Here is a 21,279-nt window from a genome sequence, read left to right as displayed (position 1 = left end):
TCTCCAGTAACGTATCACCCCCGAAGGCCAAGATGAAGGCACCGGTAGCAACCTGATTACCCTTTGGACCCTGATCGTATTTCTGAGCATTGAACTGAGCCCGAGAATGCTTAGAGACTGCTGGCCACCAGCACCGACCAAGGGCCCTCCCCATGGGTGCCACTCAGCCTCAGAAAGGGCCACCTGGCAGGATGGCCATTGCCGGGAGTCCTGATGGCTCAGGGAGATAGGCATCTACTCCTTGGCATAGATGGGGAGTTAACCACGCAAGCATCAGCAGAGCGATCCATGTGTTGTCTGGAGGGCTACAACCAACAGGGTACATGGCAGCCCCACCACAATGGACTGGCTACCATGCTGATGGTCATTGTCTCCGCAAAAAGCAACACTGCACAGTGCATGGTGGAAATTGCACCCAAGAATGTATCCTATCCCAAGAGATGGAGAACGAGCGGGATGGCAATCCGACGACGAGAAAGTTGGCTAAAGGTCTCAATCCACAATGGACACAATGCAACATGTAAGGCACCCTTCCCCAATTAGTTCGCTCTTCAGAAGAATTTGGAAATATGGAGGTCAAAACCGTGAGGGGAGTTTCACATATAGGCCGAAACATTTGAGGCTCCTTTTAGTCACCTCTTACGACAGGAAGGAATACCGCGGGCCTATTATAGCACCCCAGGAAGACTGTGGGGTCACCTTTCATCGCTGGATATTTAAACAGTAGCAGAGTTGCACATCTGACGCATATTGGTGGTGGCATTCATCACTCCATCAATTCACAGGGGCCATCCAGTAACATGGCCTGAGAACTTTGCAATGGGTAAGTCAGTGATGTGGTGGACAACAATTTCCATGGTCCAATCTGTCCTCAATGCTGTCTCAGAGCTCAAAAGCAAACAGCTTTCTGTAGAGTGATCAGTTTACTCTTCAGATTATCCGTCTTCGTAGCTTCTTTTCAGGGACTGCACCACCCAGTTAGATGGATCCAAAATGGGAAGGTCATCAGCATCACCAAGTTTATTTTTCACATTCTGGACCTGTGCATTTTAATTTTGCTTACTCCCCATGGACCAGGAACAGTGTAAAAAATGTAGACAGTTGAGTTTTATATGCCTCACCTAAGAGAACTTTTAGAAAGTGATGTAAGAGAATATAAAAGGTAACAGAGGAAGACTCATTTGCCAAAGATTTTTGTAAGGAAGCAATAATAAAAATGTGCCAAGAAACCATACATAATTAACATTAAACTTACTATAATCATTTGCAATCAGTTTAACAACTGACCAACAAAGAGAGAGATTGCTAAGCATCATCAATTGATGAATAAGAAAATGTGTGGTCTTTCTCAAAAATCAATAAAAATGAACAAGTATACAAAAAATTTGCAAATATCTTTGCTAAAGCCCCCTCCCCTACATGCATAAGGAAAATTCACACAGTGTGTAAAGCAGTATTAGTACACTTAGTTTCTCATTCTGAACCTTCTCGAGATGAATTACTGTCCAAAAGAACAGACACCATGCATTCATATACACATAATTACTGTAATGATAAACTCAGACAAGACATTGCAATGTGCTGTAATGAATGTGAAATACAAGGAAAAGAGGAAACAGGAAACAGACAATCAACTAAAAGTTAAAAGAATTATTGTTTACTTCCAACACTGAATTATTTACATATCAATAAAAGTATTCAAAAACCTTAAATTTTTGTCTCTGATGGTCAACTAGAGCAATTTATTATGCCTGTTAAATGTAATGGTATCCTTATAATAAGGGTTCTAATAGGCAAACATTCTGAAGGTTCTCTATGGACAAAGTATATTATTATGAACAGGGAAGACTGGTCATTTTAGATTCTAAAATGATTATCTCGAAAGTTATTTAAAAGTACGAAAAGAAAGTATCACTTCCAATACTCTAGAAATTATCAGCATGTGACAGGTAACTCGGTTCAGTCACTTTTGGGTGTCAGAGAAGTTATTTGAAAACCCAGGAATCATTCGATAAACTACAAAACAGAATGAATAGTCCCACTATCTACATAATGTCTCCACTACAGGAGATCACTGTGTGCTACTCATGTAACTAAGTGTTCATTCACTCTACTACAGTCCAAGAAACATATTGCACATGAAACTGCCAAAAGTGTCTCATTCAAGAACCATGAAGCAAAAAATTATTACTGTGGTTCACAATGAAAACCAATGACAGACCGATATCAGAGATGGTCAATAAATTTAATGCATCATATGATATAATACAACATTGTACAGTAAACACCCTAAAGCAAGCCCTGACACTGATGGTCTACATCCATCATACGAGACATAATAAATGGCATAATTAGCTCCACATCGAGCAATCGGCTTTGGCAAGGAAGCCAAGACTGTATATGTAGTTATTGTGAGATGCCTCATTTTATGACTGAGTATGGTGCAGAATATATTCAGCAAAAGAGGTTCAATGATCAGATAAAGCAATAACATTGAACAACTGAAATGACCCCCTCCCCCTCCCCCCATGAACCTTGCCATCGGTGGGGAGGCTTGCGTGCCTCAACGATACAGATAGCCGTACCGTAGAAGCAACCACAATGGAGGGGTATGTGTTGAGAGGCCAGACTAATGTGTGTTTCCTGAAGAGGGGAAGCAGCCTTTTCAGAAGTTGCAGGGGCAACAGTCTGGATGATTGACTGATCTGGCCCTGTAACACTAACCAAAACGGCCCTGCTGTTGTGGTACTGCAAACAGCGAAGGCAAGAGGAAACCACAGCCGTAATTTTTCCCGAGGGCATGCAGCTTTACTGTATGATTAAATGATGATGGTGTCCTCTTGGGTAAAATATTTTGGAGGTAAAATAGTCCGGCATTCGGATCTCCAGGTGGGGACTACTCAAGAGGATGTCGTTATCAAGAGAAAGAAAACTGGCGTTCTATGGATCGGAGTGTGGAATGTCAGATCCCTTAATCGAGCAGGTAGGTTAGAAAATTTAAAAAGGGAAATGGATAGGTTAAAACAAGATATAGTGGGAATTAGTGAAGTTCAGTGGCAGGAGGAAGAAGACTTTTGGTTAGGTGAATACAGGGTTATAAATACAAAATCAAATAGGGGTAATGCAGGAGTAGGTTTAATAATGAATAGGAAAATAGGACTGCGGGTAAGCTACTACAAACAGCATAGTGAATGCATTATTGTGGCCAAGATAGACACAAAGCCCACACCCACTACAGTAGTACAAGTTTATATGCCAACTAGCTCTGCAGATGATGAAGAAATTGGTAAAATGTATGATGTTGTTGTTGTTGGTGGGATGTTTAAGGGGGGACTAAACAGCTAAGGTCATCAGTCCCCCATTCCAAAAAAACCGACGAAACAAAATTTACGGAACAGGTAAAACCCCAAGGGGGGAGGAGACGCCCCTCCCCCCAGTCACTGAAAGAACACCAATGTGTCAGCGAACACTAGAGACAAGAAGAGTACAGACGAACACTGGACAGAAAGAAACGGAAGAAAATAAGAGGGTCGGAGACTGGTTGACTGACCATGGGTACAAAAATTGGGAAAGAGTCAACCATCCGAATACACACATTAAAATCTGCAACCAATGAGACACTCGAGGACAAGATACACAGAAAGGGAAAGGTCCCCCCTAAATGGAACCATAAAAAGGACTACCACGGATAAAATTTAAAACGTCGTCAGCCATGGAGGCATCGTCGCATAAAACCAAAGGCAACGTGCCCGGGAGATTAAAAGTCTGCCGGAGGATGCGCAGGCAGGGACACTCCAACAAAATGTGGGCGACCGTCAACCGGGACCCACACTGACACAGGGGGGGATCCTCCTGACGCAAAAGATGTCCGTGTGTCAGGTAGGTATGGCCGATGCGGAGCCGACACAGGATGACAGAGTCCCTGCGAGAAGCCCGCAGGGAGGACTGCCACACATCGGTCGTCTCCTTGACAGCCCGCAGTTTATTCGGAGAAGTCAGGCTACGCCACTCGTCACGCCACATCTGAAGCACCTTACGGCGCAACGCCAGCTGCAAATCACGAGCCGGGAGGCCGATCGCCAAAGTGGGGGCGTCGACCGCCCCTTTGGCCAGCCTGTCGACACGTTCATTCCCCGGGATGCCAACGTGACCTGGCGTCCAAACAAAGACCACCGAACGACCAGAGCGGGTAATGGCAAAAACAGACTCCTGAATAAAGGATACCAGAGGACAAGAGGTATAGCAGCGGTCGATAGCCTGGAGGCTGCTCAGGGAGTCACTGCAGATGACGATGGACGTACCTGAGCAGGAACGCATATGCTCAAGAGCGCGCAATATGGCCACCAGCTCTGCAGTAAAAATACTGCAGCCAGCCGGCAAGGAGCGCTGTTCAACATGGGCAGCGTGAGCAAAAGCGTAGGCAGGACGACCATCCACCAGGGAACCATCAGTGTAGACAGGCTCACAGCCTGAAAACGAGGCGACGAGCGCAAGAAAACGGTGACGGAGGGCCACATGCGGAACCGAGTCCTTGGGTTCCCGTGCCAAGTCCAGGCGGACGGACGGACGGGTCATACACCAGGGAGGCGTGGGTGCACAGGCCCGGAAGGGCGGCAGAAGAGGGAACGACCCCAGTTCCGACAGCAGGGACTGGACACGGACAGCAATGGAAAGCCCAGACCTAGGTCGCCGGTCGGGCAGAGGGAGGACCCTGGCAGGGAAAAGCAGGCGATGATTGGGATGGCCCGGTGAGCAATGCACATGGACAGCATAGTCGGCGAGCAGTCGGTGGCGGCGAATCCGCAGCGGGGGAACCCCGGCCTCCACCAGCAGACTATCCACGGGGCTCGTACGGAAAGCACCAGTTGCAAGCCGAACCCCACAGTGGTGTATGGGGTCCAACAACGTCAACACTGAGGGCGATGCAGACCCATAGGCCAGGCTCCCATAATCAAGCCTGGACTGCACAAGGGCTCTGTACAATCGCAACAGCGTGCTGCGATCTGCACCCCAAGACGCATGGCTCAGGCAGCGGAGGGCGTTGAGGTGCTGCCAGCACTTTTGCTTCAGCTGAGTAATATGAGGAACCCATGTGAGCCGGGCATCAAAGACGAGTCCTAAGAAGCGGCTAGTGTCCACCACTTCAAGTAGGTGACCGTCGAGGTAAAGTTCCGGATGAGGGTGGACCGTCCGACGCCTGCAGAAGTGCATAACTCGAGTCTTGGCCGCAGAGAACTGAAATCCATGAGTCAGAGCCCATGATGCCGCCTTGCGAACGGCTGCTTGCAGCCTGCGTTCGGCGACTCCCGTAGTCGTTGAGCTAAATGAGATGCAGAAGTCGTCGGCATACAAAGAAGGAGACACCGACGACCCCACAGCTGCAGCCAGACCATTAATGGCCACTAGAAATAAGGAAACGCTCAATACCGAGCCCTGCGGGACCCCATTTTCCTGTATATAAGATGAACTAGAGGCGGCACCGACTTGCACCCGGAAAGAGCGGCGCAATAAAAAGTTTTGAAGAAAAGCTGGAAGCTGACCACGAAGACCCCACTCGCGCAACGTAGCAAGGATGTGATGCCTCCATGTTGTGTCATATGCCTTCCGCAGATCAAAAAATACAGCAACGAGATGCTGACGGCGGGAAAAGGCCGTACGGATAGCAGATTCCAGCCGCACCAAATTGTCCGCAGCAGACCGGCCCTGACGGAAGCCACCCTGGGATGGAGCGAGGAGACCGCGCGACTCAAGGACCCAACACAAACGCCGCCCCACCATACGTTCGAGCAATTTGCACAAAACGTTGGTTAGTGTAATGGGGCGATAGCCGTCCACCGCCAGAGGGTCCGCACCGGGCTTCAAGATGGGAACGATAACACCCTCTCGCCATTGCGACGGGAACACGCCCTCGCTCCAAATGCGGTTAAAGATGGTGAGGATGTGTCTCTGGCAGTCCCTGGAGAGATGCTTCAGCATCTGCGCGTGGATGCAGTCCGGTCCTGGCGCTGTATCAGGGCAATTGGCGAGGGCAGCAAGGAATTCCCTCTCGCTGAAAGGAGCATTGTATTTTTCAGAACGACGTGTGTGGAACGATAACGGCGTCCGCTCGGCGCGCTCCTTTAGAGAGCGAAAGGCAGGAGGGTAAGTTGCAGTCGCAGAGCTCGTAGCAAAGTGAGTGGCAAGGTGGTCAGCAATGGTGGCGGCGTCCGTGCAGACAGCGCCGTCCAGGGAGATTCCAGGGACACCCATAGGGGTCTGGTATCCATAAATCCGCCGGATGCGGGACCACACGAGCGACGGGGAGACACGGGAGCCCAAGGATGAAATGTACCTCTCCCAGCATTCCTGCTTACGCCGTGCAATAAGACGACGGGCCAAGGCACGGAGCTTCTTAAAGGCGATGAGGGTCTCCAGAGACGGGTGCCGCTTATGACGCTGGAGAGCCCGCCTACGGTCGCGAATAGCCTCAGCAATCTCCGGCGACCACCAGGGGACAGACTTCCTCCGAGGGAGTCCAGAAGAGCGAGGGATGACAGTCTCGGCCGCAGAAATAATTGACGAGGTCAAGACACGGACCACCTCGTCAATGTCACCCTGTGGGAGAGAAGCATTGGTGGCAGCGGAAGTAAAAGCCGGCCAGTCAGCCCTGTTGAGAGCCCAGCGGGGCAGGCGACCAGCAGAATGACACTGGGGCAGTGACAAATAGATGGGAAAATGGTCACTACCACACAGGTCAGGATGCACTCTCCAGTGAAGGGATGGGAGAAGTCCGGGGCTGCAAAGAGAGAGATCGATGGCCGAGAACGAGCCATGGGCCACACTGAAATGCGTGGGAGCACCGGTGTTCAATAGGCTAAGGTCGAGCTGAGCCAACACATGCTCCACAGTGCGACCACGGTCATCGGAGACAGTCCCACCCCATAGAGGGTTGTGGGCATTGAAATCGCCCAGAAGCAGCAATGGCGGCGGGAGTTGAGCCAGCAGCGCAGCCAAGACATGTCGGGGGAGTTGCCCATACGGAGGAATGTAAACAGAGCAAACAGTAATAGCCGGCGAGAGCTCAATCCTGACAGCGACTGCCTCTAAAGGCGTCAGAAGGGGTACTGGTGAGCTACAGACAGAGTGGTGAACAAAGAGGCAAACTCCACCTGAAGCTCGTTGACAGTCAGCGCGGTTCTTATAGTATCCCCGATAACCGCGAAGGGCAGGGGTCCGCATTGCTGGAAACCAAGTTTCCTGAAGAGCAATGCACAGAACAGGGGAAACACTCAAAAGCATCCGGAGCTCAGGCAGGTGGCGGAAATAACCGCCGCAATTCCACTGGAGAATGGAAGCAGGAAGGGACTGGGAGGGCGTTAAGTCCACTAAGAGGCAGACGGCGCGGCAGAGTCAACGGCCGCCACCGAGCGAGAGTCAGCTGTGTCCATAGGAGACGTCCCCGAGGGTTCCGTGAGGGCGAGATCCGCGGCAGAGGCGAGGATCTCCACCGCATCCCCAGAGCCAGAGCTATTGACAGCAGGCGGTACTGAAACTGCCGGAGCGTCCTTCTTCTTGGACACGTTCCGGTCCTTCTTCTCGCGTCTGTCCTTTGGCTTAGAGGGCTGGGAGAGTTTCTCTGAAGGAGCGTCGGAGGCTGACGACGACGCAGAAGCCCTACGACCAGCAGGTGGATGAACCTTCAGCCACTGGCTGACATCCGGCGGGGTAGCAGAAGAAGCGGAAGAAGGGAGGGCCCCGAGGGACCCCTTCCGCGAGAGAGGAGCCGGCAGAGACGACGCCGGCGGAGACGACGCCGGCAGAGAAGGGGGAGGGGGAGGGATCGAGCCCCCTGGTTTTGGAGCAGATGTCACTCCTGAAGCATGTGCGGGGGGAGTGACAGAAGGGGGTTTGCCCCCAACTGCTAAGGGGGCAACAGAGGAAGGCTTGCCCCCAGACACAAGGGGGGCAGACAGAGATGGACGGCCCCGAGGGCCAACTGAAGGTGGCACAGAGGAGGCGACAACTGCCGCCCGCGAGGGCGACGATAACGTAGCTGCAGCGTAAGAAGTTTGAAGAGGGACAGGATGCAACCTTTCAAATTTCAGTTTTGCCTCGCGATAAGTAAGCCGGTCCAGGGTCTTAAATTCCATAATCTTCCGCTCCTTATGAAGAACGGGGCAGTCCGGCGAGCATGGAGAGTGGTGTTCCCCACAGTTGACACAGACAGGCGGAGGCGCACATGGAGAATCGGGATGGGAGGGGCGTCCGCAATCTCGACATGTGGCACTGGATGGGCAACGGGAGGACATATGCCCAAACTTCCAGCACTGGAAGCACCGCATCGGGGGAGGGACGTATGGCTTGACGTCACAACGGTAAACCATTACCTTGACCTTCTCAGGCAATACAGCACCCTCGAAGGCCAAGATAAAGGCACCGGTGGCCACCCTGTTGGTCTTGGGTCCTCTGTGCACACGACGGACAAAATGCACACCACGTCGTTCCAAGTCAGCTCTCAGCTCGTCATCGGACTGTAACAAGAGGTCGCGATGGTAAATAATCCCCTGGACCATATTTAAGCTACTGTGGGGAGTGACGGTAACAGGGACATCTCCCAGCTTATCACACAAGAGCAACGCCCGTGACTGGGCTGGGGAGGCCGTCTTGAGGAGGATGGACCCATTCCTCATTTTAGACAAACCCGCCACTTCCCCAAACTTATCCTCCAGGTGTTCCACAAAAAACATAGGCTTTGTCGAAAGAAAGGAGTCACCATCACTTCTGCTGCAGACAAGGTATTGTGGTACATAAGGCTCCTGCTTGGCAAAAGATCTGCGTCCCTCCCATGGCGCAGCCAACGAGGGGAACGACTGAGGATCATATTGTGCAGCATCGAATTCAATTTTACCTCGCTTAGAGACGCTGGTGGCAGTGCGGTCACCAGCTTGCTGAGATTTATTGCGCTTCATTGCGCCACATCCGCCCAGATGCCACCTACTCCGAACGAGGGCTCTCCCCAAGGGCGCCACCCAGCCAAAGCAACGGGTACCTGGCCGATATCCCATTGCCCGGAGTCCCCGTGCCCCAGACAAGATGGGCACATACTCCTTGGCATGCATGGGGAGGAAACAGCTCTGGCATCTGTAGTGCGATCCCTGCGTGGTCAGGGGGCTACCACCAAGAGGGTACATGACGACCCCACCACAACGGACTGGCTACCGTGCTGGATTTTAGGTGTTGAAAGGGTCCACAATTGCCGTGGGCGCTAAGAAGGGGATTGCGCACAAGACGAGGAGGCAACCCAGAAGACATGGGGTGTAAATCCCTCCACACGACAATAGATAGCATGCAATATGGAGGTGCACGATGGACCAATAGAAAAACACCACGTAAGGCGTCCTTCCCCAAATGGCACGCACTAACAACGGAAATTTTGAAAATGGCAGGTCAAACCCAAGTGGGGACCATCACATAAGGCCGAAACTTTGAAGACTCCTTTTAGTCGCCTCTTACGACAGGCAGGAATACCGCGGGCCTATTCGTACCCCCGAACCCGCAGGGGGGAAAATGTATGATGAGATAAAAGAAATTATTCAGGTAGTGAAGGGAGATGGAAATTTAATAGTCATGGGTGACTGGAATTCGACAGTAGGAAAAGGAAGAGAAGGAAACGTAGTAGGTGAATATGGATTGCGGCTAAGAAATGAAAGAGGAAGCCGCCTGGTAGAATTTTGCACAGAGCATAACTTAATCAAAGCTTACACTTGGTTCAAGACTCATGAAAGAAGGTTTTATGCATGAAAGAACCCTGGAGATACTAGAAGGTTTCAGATAGATTATATAATGGTAAGACAGAGATTCAGTAACCAGGTTTTAAATTGTAAGACATTTCCAGGGGCAGATGTGGATTTTGACCACAATCTATTGGTTAAAACTGTACATTAAAAATGAAGAAACTGCAAAAAGGTGGGAATTTAAGGAGATGGGACCTGGATAAACTGAAAGAACCAGAGGTTGTACAGAGTTTCAGAGAGAGCGTAAGGGAACAATTGACAGGAATGGGGGAAAGAAATACAGTACAAGAAGAATGGGTAGCTTTGAGGGGTGAAACAGTGAAGGAAGCAGAGGATCTAGTAGGTAAAAAGATGAGGGCTAGTAGAAATTGTTGGATAACAGAAGAGATACTGAATTTAATTGATGAAAGGAGAAAAAAAAATGCAGTACGTGAAGCAGGCAAAAAGGAATACAAACGTCTCAAAAATGAGATCGACAGCAGTACAAAATGACTAAGGAGGGATGGCTAGATGTCAAATGTAAGGACGCAGAGGCTTATTTCATGAAGGGTAAGATAGATACTGCCTACAGGAAAATTAAAGAGACCTTTGGAGAAAAAAGAACCACTTGCATTAATATCAAGAGCTCAGATGGAAACCCAGTTCTAAGCAAAGAAGGGAAAGCACAAAGGTGGAAGGAGTATATAGAGGATCTATACAGGGGCGAAGTTCTTGAGGACAATATTATGGAAATGGATGAGGAAGTAGATGAAGATGAAACAGGAGATATGATACTGCGTGAAGAGTTTGACAGAGCACTGAAAGACCTAAGTCGAAACAAGGCCCCGGGAGTAGACAACATTCCATTAGAACTACTGACAGCCTTGGGAGAGCCAGGCCTAACAAAACTCTACCATCTGGTGAGCAAGATGTACGAGACAGGCAAAATTCCTGCAGACTTCAAGAAGAATATAATAATTACAATCCCAAAGAAAGCAGGTGTTGACAGATGTGAAAATTACTGAACTATTAGTTTAATAGGTCACAGCTGCAAAATACTAATGCGAATTCTTTACAGACGAATGGAAAAACTGGTAGAAACTGACTTCGGGGAAGATCAGTTTGGATTCCGTAGAAATGTTGCATCACGTGAGGCAGTACTGACCATACGACCTATCTTAGAAGAAAGATTAAGGAGACGCAAACCTACGTTTCTAACATTTGTAGACTTAGAGAAAGCTTTCGACAATGACTGGAATACTCTCTTTCAAATTCTGAAGGTGGCGGTGGTAAAATACAGGGAGCGAAAGGCTATTTACAATTTGTCCAGAAACCAGATGGCAATTATAAGAGTCGAGGGGTATGAAAGAGAAGCAGTGGTTGGGGAGGGAGTGAGACAGGGTTGTAGCCTATCCCCGAAGCTATTCAATCTGTATATTGAGCAAGCAGTAAAGGAAACAAAAGAAAAATTTGGGGTAGGTATTAAAATCCATGGAGAAGGGAAAACTTTGAGGTTTGCCGATGACATCGTAATTCTGTCAGAGACAGCAAAGTACTTGGAAGAGCAGTTGAATGGAATGGACAGTGTCTTGAAAGGAGGGTATAAGATGAACATCAACAAAAGCGAAACGAGGATAAAGGAATGTAGTTGAATTAAATTGGGTGATGCTGAGGGATTAGATTAGGAAATGAGACACTTAAAGTAGTAAATTAGTTTTGCTATTTGGGGAGCAAAATAACTGATGATGGTCGAAGTAGAGAGGATATAAAATGTAGACTGGCAATGGCAAGGAAAGCGTTTCTGAAGAAGAGAAATTTGTTAACATCGAGTATAGATTTAAGTGTCAGGAAGTCGTTTCTGAAAGTATTTGTATAGAGTGTAGCCATATATGGAAGTGAAACATGGACGATAAATAGTTTAGACAAGAAGAGAATAGAAGCTTTCGAAATGAGGTGCTACAGAAGAATGCTGAAGATTTGATGGGTAGATTACATTACTAATGAGGAGGTATTGAATAGAATTGGGGAGAAGAGGAATTTGTGGCACAACTTGACTAGAAGAAGGGATCGGTTGGTAGGACATGTTCTGAGGCATCAAGGGATCACCAATTTGGTACTGGAGGGCAGCGTGGAGGGTAAAAACTGTAGAGGGAGACCAAGAGATGAATACATTAAGCAGATTCAGAAGGATGTAGGCTGCAGTAGGTACTGGGAGATGAAGAACCCTGCACAGGATAGAGTAGCATGGAGAGCTGCATCAAACCAGTCTCAGGACTGAAGACTACAACAACAACAAACAACTGAAATGAATATAAAAGGACTAGTCACTTTCATTATAGACAGCTAAAATCATCTTGGAAACATCTGATAAAACTACAATTCTTTATGTTGTAAATAAATGGTTTAATGTCTCTGTGGTCCAACAGTACAGTAACTCATTTACAGTAAAGCTTCGAAGTCAGTACCAAACTCAGTCATTTTTTCTTGGTGGTGACATGAATGATAATTTTGTCACTGGCAGCAGCCCAGGAGTGTTAAGTCCAATGTGAGACAGACCACTTGGAAACGCATCATTCAGTAGCAGAACAAACAACAGGTACTCAACATAAGTAGATACTCAAAACAGCAAGTTGTGGATATATTGTAGCAGTCAAAGAGAAACTGTGCACTTCAAGAAACAAAGAATGTTACCACTTTTGACTACATAATTAATGAGGTACACTGGAATCAGTATGTGAGTAATACAGAGTGGAGATATGAAGCAGAATCATTATATGTAAACACCTAAACATAAAATAAGTGTCAGTGAGAGGATACGGATGATATGCTGAATTAAATTAGGGATCAGAAGTGTGAAGTGTTATGTATCCTCATCACCTACTAATGAGCAACTGTGCCTGTGAGTAATTTTATTACAGTGGTTAGGGTGTTTAAAAAGCACAGAAATATTCATTTCTATGTATATGATACTCCGTATTATTTCAAATGTTTGCTTTGAATGCCACTAATGGTTAGAGGCACACCTCGGGCAGTGTGTGGGACAGCTGGAGTTTGTCATCAGATGACCATATGTCACAGCAGGTGCAGCATGGAACTACCAAACCTGCACAGACTGCTTAGGTGGGTGTCGGGGTCTTGCATTAAAAGAATCACCAGTGAAAATGGGAGACAAGAATATACATTACGAGCTATTAAGACTCTTGTACATCCTGGAGTTAGTTTCAGGTTAGTTTTCACTCTTAACAGATTTCTCCAACTGAATCTGCAACCAAAGTTATTCGCCATCTTTGATTATGAGGAATCACGTTTCTGTACAAAAGAAGTGTCTTATAAACCCCTACTATAACAGATATTATAAGGTTTGACTAATAGGAAATATTTAGTATATACACAGATGGGGAGCACAGACAACCAGAAGTGTGTTCAGCTGATGGGAGACAAACAAAAATGCTGCAGAATATACAATGGCAGACACATTAAGAAAAATGTTCAATATATTACAGGAACCTTCTTAGGAATTCTAAAAAATTCAGAATTTCATGTATGATTTACATAACAGTACCAATTTCATGATCCAAATACAAACAATATAAACTCCATAACATCATTTATTAGCAGTGTTTATGAGAGGAACATTTTTAAAAAATTACAGAATTTGAGCAACACTTCTGAATTGTATAACAACTTTATTTTTCTGTGTAACCCATTATTTCAACCTCACACTCCTCCATCATTAAAGTAAAATGGAATGATCAGAGAAAGCAGCATTGTTCAAAATGCATCAGATTCAGTTGGCTACACTAATTCTAATTCATAGTAACATCCATATTTACAATATATATATATATACGTATGTATTTATCATACACTCCTTTCTTTTACACCTTAACTTTTTATATTAAAGATACAAAGGAAAACAATTAAAAAAATTAACGAGTAACACAAGCATATTACTTTCAAAAATAATGAAATAGAATTCACACACAAACTGAACTTTTGTTTATGTAAATCAGTCAAATAAAAATTTAGCCAGGTCTGTATTGAACACTGACAGTTTGTTTTTGCAGATTAATGTAAAATCAGAAACTTGTGCTTTGAATCGTGTTTTTATTGCAAGACCAATTTGATTCCACATATCCAACTGAACTGATGACTGTTTCATTTAGGCTGCTCTGATGCTCTGAATTATCTGGAAGACAGCTGAAAATAAACAAAACAAATCAAGTACATATTTTAACTCAAACAATTTAAAAACTGAAATAAGGAATCTCATAATTTATTGCACATACAGCACAGGCATTTGAAAGTAAACTTTCTTGTAAAATAAGATAGAGTTTGATGTTTCACACTTGATAATGCATCAATGTGTATATATTTTCAGGTCTGCTACATGCATTTCTTACACAGAATTGCTTCACATGCACAGGTGGAATGTAAACACTACTTGAAGATAACTGCTGCTATTGTCCACAATGCACAGCAATGTTAACTACATTCTGACAGTTTTGTATTTACCTTTCATCTGAGAATGTTGCATTAATGTCATTTATATAAACATGATAGGATTTGTAAAATAAAATTTAGGAGTCATAAGTAAACATGTGACCAGACTTTTGCTTGATCCTTAAAAGCATTTTTACACGCTCTCTCCTCAACCTGTGCATTCCACAACACTTTGTTTTCACACACACACACACACAAACACACACACACACACACACACAGACACACAAATAAATAAACTGTAAACCTATTCCAAATATTCCAGTAGAATGACAACTTTGAAATCTTTCCTGTCGTAACAGTATGCATTATATTTAAGTTTTTCTTTAAAGTGACCAAGTGGTTTCATTAAAATCAATGAATAAACTCCACTTGGTCCCTTTGCACATTAGCGTGAGCCTGAGCAGTGTATTGCAGCAGTGCTAACAGCAGGTGTTTGTGGAATGTTGTTACTGCAATAATTCAACAAGGCCAGTGCAATATTGCTAAGCAGGTAAACTTGGTGCAAAACCAAACTCAGCTGTACTGCACAGATTACTGTGCCATGAGGCAAGGCAGATTCCCACACTGACGATAGCAGTGATGTTTTGTGATATGCGAGTGGTAGTGATGCACAACATGCATGCTGCTGCCAATTCTAAGTACTGGTCAGTTTTGTAACTGAATTATTCTGTGTCTTGCAGCCTAACCAGGACAATGGGGCTGTGCTGGACAAGGGCACCACATGGACCTTCTACCAGTAGAAGTCACCAGTTTCTACAAACTAAGTTCCTGAATAGACTTACTGCCATGGTGCAGTGGGCACACATCAAGTCATCTCCAGCAGCACAGCCTATTTCTGCCCAGGGGCAGCAGGTTGCATCCCACGCATACCAGCAGTCATCTGCCATTGTGGGATGAGTGTTTCCATGGGTATCCACCACCATGACAATTAGAGATCATCTGGGACCAGAGCAGAAACAGAAATATCGAGTACGCATGCTGCTGGCATGTACACCATGTTGCCAGCTTATGAACAAGGCTTTCAGTGCAGTGGAGTGCCATGTAAGCACTGTGAGATGTGTAGACAGGCAGCAAGGCCAGCAAAATTCAGCAGCCAGCCAGCCACTGAACTGGTGTATGAAGCAGCACAGATGCATCAATAAAAGAACTTGGTACATTTGCAGCTGCCTTTCTCTGGAGATCCCTGGACTCCTACCTCGACTCCAATACCTGCTCAAAGCATCTTGGCTCATAGCTGCCCCACCCATACCAGGGCTTACTATATGGCCAACAACATTAAATTAGTACTGCAGCTTGATTGATGTGAAGGTCTGTGTTGGATGGAGCAGGCAAGGAAAGAGCAAGAGGGAGGGTTGGGGGGCTGTCTGACTGCTGGAAGGGAAGGGCAACAAGCCGATGTTTTAGAAATGTGACAATGATGAGCTCAGTCTGATGCAATCAGGGAGAGTTGCTTTTGGTGCACAATGAAATGGAGAGGGAGATGTAGCAGAGGATGAGGGAAATTGTGGAGAGGTGGTTTTGAGTGCAGAATGAATGAAGTGATGTGTTAGGAATACATAAGGCATACAGCTAGAGTAGGATATTTCACAGATTGGGTGGGCTGCAGAATACTACTTTGGAAAGATTGGGAAGGATTGTAGTTAAAAAGACTTTTGGCTGGTTATAGATGGGCCATAAACAGTTTGGCATATGATGACATCATATGGGGTGTCCATTGCTAAGGCAAATTCACAACACAGTCATGAACCTGTCCTCTGAAAATATCGGTCCCACAAAAGCCTTTCCAAAGGCTTTATCTTTTGCCACACTCCCAAATTCAATTGTGGTGGGCCTGTTACAGACTTTCTCTCATTCTCTGGAAACCTACAGTGTACATACTTTTGTACCATTAATTCTACCAATCACACTCAAACCAAAACCAGTACTGAATCCTGCCATACCAAATTTACTCCTCCATCTAACTGTGATCCCCCTCCCCCCCCCCCCCTCTTCCCCCAAATCACCCCATTGAAACCCACCAGAATTTTTTAACTACGTACCTTGCCTCACTATTATTCTCGAAATCTCTAAACATGGAAACTTACCTCACATTCGCAGAAAAACTGCAATCCACCACCTAAAAGCTGATCCTGACCTTATAATCATATGCACAAACAACATTCCACCACTTTGGTTCTGAACTGCAGGGATTGACTGAAGTGGGACTCAACCTGCTGCCAGATATGTCCACCTACAAGCTCTGCCACAGTGAGTCCACTCCAGAAACCCATCAGGATATCTGGCTCCTCGTCAAGTTATTACATCCATCACAGAGCCTCTCCCCTAAGTCTGTCCCACTCCTCACCCCAAACACTCCCCACGCTCATACCTTCTACATGTATCCTAAAGTTCATAAACCCAACCACTCAGGACAACTCATTGTGGCTAGTTACTGTGCCACACAGAGAGAATTTCTGTCCTTGTGAACCAACATCTTCAGCCTATCACCTGTAATCGAACCTCCTCCATAAAAGGCACAAAACATTCCATCCACAAATTCTCCTGTTCTTTTACCACCTGGCACCCTGCTCGTCACTGTCCATGTCACCTCCATCTACATGAACTTCCCAATGCCCACTGCACTGCCGCAGTCTTTCCCAACACCTGACTGACTCCAAACCTGCAATCTGCTTCCTGGTCACTGGGATCAACTAGAATGGGTGTTCAGTAAGTAATGCAACACTTTTCTTGTGAAAGCAGGTTGGTTTTATTCAGGATTCCAAAACACCACTTTCTTCTCCACTCTCCTGACCTTATGCCACCTTACTGGCAGGGCCTATATGCCTGCTTGGTACTACTTTCCGGGTTGACGTTGGAGGTGACATATTGCAACATCAATAACTTCCCCGTCATCCAATCAACCACATACTATTTCCCGTAGAGTGCATCCTTCATTGGAGCAAACAGATGGAAGTCGGACGGTGCAAGATTCAGACTGTAGGTTGGATGAGGAAGAACAGTCCAATGAAGTTTTGTGAGCTCCTCTCAGGTTCACAGACTCATGCAACGCCTTGCATTATCGTGGAGAAGGAGAAGTTCATCTGCATTTTTGTGGCAACAAACATGCAGAAGTCATTTCTTCAGTTTCCAGAGGGTAGCACAATACACTTCCGAATTGATCACTACACCACGAGGGAGGATATCAAACAGAATAACCTCATTCAGAGTTCCAGAAGATTTTTGACATGACTATACCAGCCAATGGTGTGGTTTTGAATTTTTTCTTGGGAGGACAGTTGGTGTGGTGCCTCTCTATGGATTTCCATTTTGTTTCTCGAAGTGATGAACCCGTGTTTCATCACCTGTGATAGTGTTCAATAGAAGATTGTCATGATCAGCCTTTTAATGCACAAGTGATTCTGCAGAGGTGGTCCTTAATTGATCTTTATGATCTTCTGTTAGGCAGTGAGAAACACAGCAAACATAAACCTATCAGTATCCCATCTGGTGGAAGGGAGTGTCAACACTACCAACACAGATGTCCATTTGTGCAGCAACGTGTTTTTTTGTGATCCGTCAATCACGCTGAATGAAAGTGTCCACACATTCCAACATTGCAGGAGTCACAACAATTTGCAGCCAGTTGAAACATGGGAGAGCAAAAAGGGTTTGGGCTACCTTGTTGCAATTATGATAGATGCCTTGTCCACTGACTCACATTGCTCCACAGATATTCTGCAAATGCCTATAATATCTATGATGCTCTGGATTTCTGCCAAATGAAACTCAATGACAGCTCTCTACTTTGAAGGAACCTCTGTTATGGAAATCATTTTGTAGGCGATGTACAGTGCCACCAGGTATCGAAACTTCATGAAACTACAGCAGTTGAAGTGGTAATATGCCACAATGTATCACAATAAATTCCAATTTTTTTTCAACTGAAGTTGGCCAAGAAAAATAGTGTATTACATTACTTACTGAACTTCCCTTGAATATCCTGAGTCAAAATCACTTCTCCTTTGAAGCCATCACCTACAAACAAATCCGAGGTACAGCAATGGACACCACCATAATGCCTCCCACTCTAATCCTCCCCAACCAGCCACCAGCCAGAGTCCCAAACACCTCACCAAGTTCAGATTCACTGAAACACTTTCTTGATCTGAACTGTCAGTAAGAACACTCTACACACATTCCTCCACAACCTTAAAACCTTCTCCTCCATTCACTTCACCTGGTACTTCTCAGCCCAACAATCTATCTTTCTTGATGTTTACCTCCACCTCAACAAGGGCCACATCAGTACATCCATCCACACAAAACCCATTAATCATTAACAATATCTCCATTTGGATAGCTGGCACTCATTCCACATCAAGAAGTCCCTTCAATAAAGCCTAGCTACCAGTGATCACTGCATCTTTAGTGATGAGGTGTCCTTCACCAAATATGCCAAAGTCTCACTGAGTGTTTCAGATACCAAAATTACCCTCTCTACTTTGTCCAGAAACTGATCTCTCATACCGCAGACTGAAGCAACTGAATCACACTCTCACCCAGCATTTCATCTCTCTCTCTCTCTCTCTCTCTCTCTCTCTCTCTCTCTCATCGTGCCCTGAATTGAGAAATATCCTTCCCCACTAACTTCCCCCAATGGAATTCCACTATGCACACCCAACCTACACAATATCCTTCCGTGTCCCTACTTCCAACCCCTTGCCCCAAGACTCACATTCCTGGGATAGATCTATATGCAAGACCTGTCCCATACATCCTCCCACTATCACCTACTTCAGTGCTGTGATGGGCATCTCCTATCTCATCTAAGTCAGGACCATGTATGAAAGCAGCCATGTGAGCTACCAACTTAGCTGCAAGCACTGTGCCACATTCTGCACGGGCATGACAAATAACGAACTGCCTGTCCACATGAGTGGCCGCAATCAAACAATGGCCAAGAGACAGCCAGACCATTCAGTTGCTGAGAATGTCACCAACACAATGTGCTTTACCGCTGCTTCACAGCTCATGCCATCTGGTATCTTCCCATGAACACTAGCTCTTGTGGATTGTGTTGTTGGTGACAACAAATAATTTATTCCACTAATACCCCTCACCCCCTGGTCTCAATATTCCCTGGTTCATGTCTGCCACCTGCTCATCCCCTTCCCTGCTCCCACTTCAGTGATACACACACCTTCTATCCCACCAGCATACCTATACAGTCCTTTCACCTTCTATCCTCTCCCCTTTCCCCTTCTCTCCCCTCCCCAATCCCTGCCACAGCCTCCTGATGCAGTTCCTAGCTAGTAGCCCTATCCTGTTCCCACCTTGGCCCTGCAGACTTCCGCATGCACCTTCCCCTTCCTCCAACTATACCCTACCATCCTCGCCCTCCCCCCCTCACATCCCTTACACCCCCCCCCCCCCCCAGCTAGATTGTCACTCACCTCAGATGCAGCCACAGTTTGGCTCAATGCCTAGAGATGACAGTGACGAGTTATGCTTGTGTTAATGTGAATGTGTTTTCAACTTCCTATGAAGAAAAGCTGAATATTTCTATCACTCTTTTTCATTCTTCCTTTCTGTGACTCAGCACTGTCTCTATGTGGTGAGTAGCAAATTACCCTTTTCATATTGTTGTGATTTGTAATAATAAAGTAGTAGATTTTATTAAAAGTTTATGACTCAGTGGATCGTAAGCCTCTCTCCCATATTTTGTAAATACAAGGTCTGGACGTCAAAACCACTGCAACTATTAATAGTAGAAAATCTAAGGTGAAATTCAGGGAAGAAATTTTGGAACACTTTGAAATTAAAATAGGATTGAGACAAGGTGATGGACACTCTGCATTACTTTGCAATTGTGTCTTGGAAGAAGTCATCCAAGTGCAGATAAATCTAAAATGGGAGTTTAAATTTGACAAACTAAACAAATTAGAAAGGACAAATATTAGATTAAACTGTTTAGCTTTTACAGACAACATCACAGTTTTGTGTCTGGACAAGGAAACAGCATAAAAACAATATTTTCTTAAATAAATAATAGAAAATAGGGTATCCAAATATCATTTAAAAAAGATAAGGCCAGCAAACACTTGGCTCCCAAAACGCTAAATATAGGAAAATTGTGAGATGTTTTAATTTCAAATATTTAAGTGAATCCATTCAGGAGACTGGCTTGGAAAAGATTGTTTATAAAATTTGTTGCCATAAAATGGAAACAGTCCACAGGCCAACAAAAGGTGTCTATAACAAAAATGCATATAAAAATACACAAAACTTACACATTACAACAAAGTCATCAAACCAGAGTGTCTTTTCAAACTAGTGCCTGAAACACACATTTTAAACAGAAAGAGAGATACTGAGGAAAACCATGAGAGAGAAAAGTAATAAGCAGATTTTTGGCCCGTATCATACCAAAATGAACATACAGATTACGAGCAAATAAAGAAACTGCAAAGTATACCAACATTTCTTCAGATAAGAAAAAAAATGCAGTCCAAAATTTTGTGGGCATTTTATAAGAACAGAATCGAACACATAAACTTGCCAGAATATGGAATTCTATAAAAATCACAGTAAGCTTAAAACTGAAGAAATAAAGTGGACTAGGGCAGTTAAATAAATAAATGAATAAATAAAATATATCTGCAGGGAGGTGGACTAACACAACTTTATATACCGGACAGAATAATCTTTGGGCACAAAATTCACAACTGGACAGATGGACTTGCAGAAAAACCTAAGAAGACAGGGTCAACTTGGTAAAATTCCCTTTGTTTTACATCAGAGCCCAGCAGGGCTGAAAAGTCAATAATATAAAAATATGAAGGTATCTGCACAGTAGGAAGGCATACGCATCTCGTGATATAAGGAAAATCACTGAACAGGAAAAATGACATGGTTTCCTGGTATATTAACCAGGAATGTAGACACTTGGCTTTTTGATTGCATATAATAAATATGCTTCTGATCAACTGAATTAAAGTACAGTGTGAGCAACATGTGATATCAGTGCATATGATCATAGATA

The sequence above is a fragment of the Schistocerca gregaria genome, chromosome 1 (genome assembly GCF_023897955.1).
Source record: "Schistocerca gregaria isolate iqSchGreg1 chromosome 1, iqSchGreg1.2, whole genome shotgun sequence".
NCBI classification, from domain to species: Eukaryota; Metazoa; Arthropoda; class Insecta; order Orthoptera; family Acrididae; genus Schistocerca; species Schistocerca gregaria.
Note: the sequence above shows the minus strand (reverse complement) of the source record.